Here is a 3067-nt window from a genome sequence, read left to right on the forward strand (position 1 = left end):
GAGTACTACCCACGCTGAGCCTGTAACTTTGCAGAGCGGACGGGATGCAGTCTAGTCAGGCTAATATGGCCGATTCTGGAACGGCCGCCTTTTCCATCGTATTTGGCAGTTCACTTTTTTACAGGCATAAGGGCCGTTCGAAAAGTGAACTGCCAAATTATCGTTTGCAGAGTGCGACTAAACTATATTTCTGTGCTAGACTAGGCATAAGACGACTAGATATGCTATCTGCAGTCCATTTCGAGCACTTTGATCCGTGCACAGATCGATTCCCGATCCGTGTTTTGCTGTTTTCTCACTAAATACGACACTATGGACTATGTAACTCACTTTTATAACCATTCTAGACAATTTGCTATCTTGTCACCAAAAAAAAAATTTCCGGCCAACTTGACGAATTTGGCTCAAAACTGCTACTGGCAGGCACTACTGCAGCCCTGTGCATAGATTTGGGTACAAGAATGCATTTTTCAGAGTGCGCGCTGCTATCGAGATCCATTTACGATAGCAAAACTGGCCAAATCGGGCATTTCGACCACTACTGCACTGCTACTGCTTCAGTAACAAGCCAGTAGTGACATTTTAGACGAGATTTCATTTTCACGTCCAGGTACAAGCCAGTAGTACGATCTTGGTGAATTTGGTTCAATTCCAATTCGACGCCTAGTAGCAAGGCAGTAGTATGATCTTGGTGAATTTGGTTCAATTCCAATTCGACGCCTAGTAGCAAGGCAGTAGTATGATCTTGGTGAATTTGGTTCAATTCCAATTCGACGCCTAGTAGCAAGCCAGTATACGATCTTGGTGAATTCCAAACCAATTCATAGCTAACGTCCGGGTACAAGCCAGTAATACGATCTTGGTGAATTCCAAACCAATTCATAGCTAACGTCCGGGTACAAGCCAGTAATACGATCTTGGTGAATTCCAAACCAATTCATAGCTAACGTCCGGGTACAAGTCAGTAATACGATCTTGGTGAATTCCAAACCAATTCCAATTCGACGCCAAGTAGCAAGGCAGTAGGCAAAATTTTCACCAAACATTGATTTTTGGAGAAAAATTATTCCAAACCGAGCCGCGCCCAGTAGCAAGGCAGTAGTGCAAATGGGCCGGCGGGAGCGTAATAAAACAAAAAGTTTTATTCCCGCGGTCGCCGCCCGGTAGCAAGGCAGTAGGCAAAATTTTCACCAAACATTGATTTTTGGAGAAAAATTATTCCAAACCGAGCCGCGCCCAGTAGCAAGGCAGTAGTGCAAATGGGCCGGCGGGAGCGTAATAAAACAAAAAGTTTTATTCCCGCGGTCGCCGCCCGGTAGCAAGGCAGTAGGCAAAATTTTCACCAAACATTGATTTTTCCAAAAAAATATTGCCAAACCGAGCCGCGCCCAGTAGCAAGGCAGTAGTGGAATTGGGCCGGCGGGAGCGTAATAAAACAAAAAGTTTTATTCGGCGCCACGATCCAAGGCCAAACATTAAACTTTAAAAAAAAAATCAAAATTCTCGTCGTTTTCCAGTAGCAAGCCAGTAGAGGATGCACGCAAAACGGGCTCATTTCCGCGTTTTCGCTTATCAATTCGCCGATTGACCCAATAAGTTTTTGACGCTTGAGTCGTTACTAGGCACCTATAGGCACATCTAGGACCAGTGACAAAAAAATAAAAGTCAAAACCAGAAATTATGGCCCTAAACAAGTTCTGGCTGTAGTGGGCCCAAATTCCGACTGCTGGCGTATTTCGCCGATGACGCCAATAGTTTTTTCGGCACTTGGAGTCGTTAGTAGCGACCACTAGCTACCAACTAGAATGCCTGCAGGCATCAGCAGAGCCAAAACCTGAAATTATTGCTCTGCTCCAATTTTGGCCCTACTGCAGGCATGGACTCGCCGTGTATTTCACCAGCATCTCTGATGAATGCCTGGGCACTTGGAGTCGTTAGTAGGGACTACTACCTACCAACTAGAATGCCTGCAGGCATCAGCAGAGCCAAAACCTGAAATTATTGCTCTACCCCAGTTTTGGCCCCACTGCAGGATCTATGGACTCGCCGTGTATTTCACCAGCATCTCTGATGAATGCCTGGGCACTTGGAGTCGTTAGTAGGGACTACTACCTACCAACTAGAATGCCTGCAGGCATCAGCAGAGCCAAAACCTGAAATTATTGCTCTACTCCAATTTTGGCCCTACTGCAGGCATGGACTCGCCCTGTATTTCACCAAGAGCTCTGATAGATGTCCCGACACTTGGAGTCGCTAGTAGGGACTACTACCTACCAACTAGAATGCCTGCAGGCATCAGCAGAGCCAAAACCTGAAATTATTGCTCTACTCCAATTTTGGCCCTACTGCAGACCCTACTGCTAAGTACTTGCAGAGAATCCTGGTACCCACCCTGATGCTTTCATCAGCACGACTACACTTGTTGAAATACAACAAGTAGTAGTAGCACTGATGAAAGCTCCTTGGTCCGTGTATAGAGTCGCCTGGCCAAGTATTGAACACTTGGCCGATTTGAGCTTGTACTATGACGACTTAGGCTACCTTGCGAGAAACCAATGACTTGTCGAAACTCTTACGTGACCTAGACGCCTTGCGCACCTTTATAGCAAAGCCGCCTAGCATTGTTAATACAATGCTTGATGGGCTAGATTGCTTTGTTTGATTGTTGATGGGGGGAGAAATGTTCATTGCTGAACAAATCGTAAAACACAAGCTAAATCTCAGCAGATCGTAGTGCAAAGACTACTCTCATGCTTACAACACTTGGTTTTGTATTTAAGTCGTCTACAAAGGATTTATCTTTCCCAATATTTGAAATTGTGTTTCAGCATACTCTCAGCCTGCCATATTTGAGGGCCGACCGAGTGCGTTGCAATTTTATGATGTTGGATACACAGGAGTGTACCTATAGTTATTCTTTGTACATCAGGAAAGGTGATTATCGTCTATTCCAGCATGGATTCTGACTTAGAGGCGTTCAGCCATAATCCTACAGATGGTAGCTTCGCAGCACTAGCTTTTCAGCTAACTGCATTTACCAATTATCTGAACCGACGGTTCCTCTCGT

General features: G+C 45.2%; 1 non-coding gene across 1 annotated transcript; it reads right to left on the reverse strand.

Annotated features, from left to right (window-relative positions):
• On the reverse strand, positions 1-2964 carry SPRG_30250 (the record flags this gene model as incomplete). The annotated part of the gene is made up of 1 exon (XR_001099860.1): positions 1-2964. It is a non-coding gene; the product is annotated as a 28S ribosomal RNA (ribosomal RNA).
• Between the last annotated feature and the right edge of the window lie 103 nt (positions 2965-3067).

Source organism: Saprolegnia parasitica (assembly GCF_000151545.1).
Source record: "Saprolegnia parasitica CBS 223.65 unplaced genomic scaffold supercont2.132, whole genome shotgun sequence".
NCBI classification, from domain to species: Eukaryota; Oomycota; class Saprolegniomycetes; order Saprolegniales; family Saprolegniaceae; genus Saprolegnia; species Saprolegnia parasitica.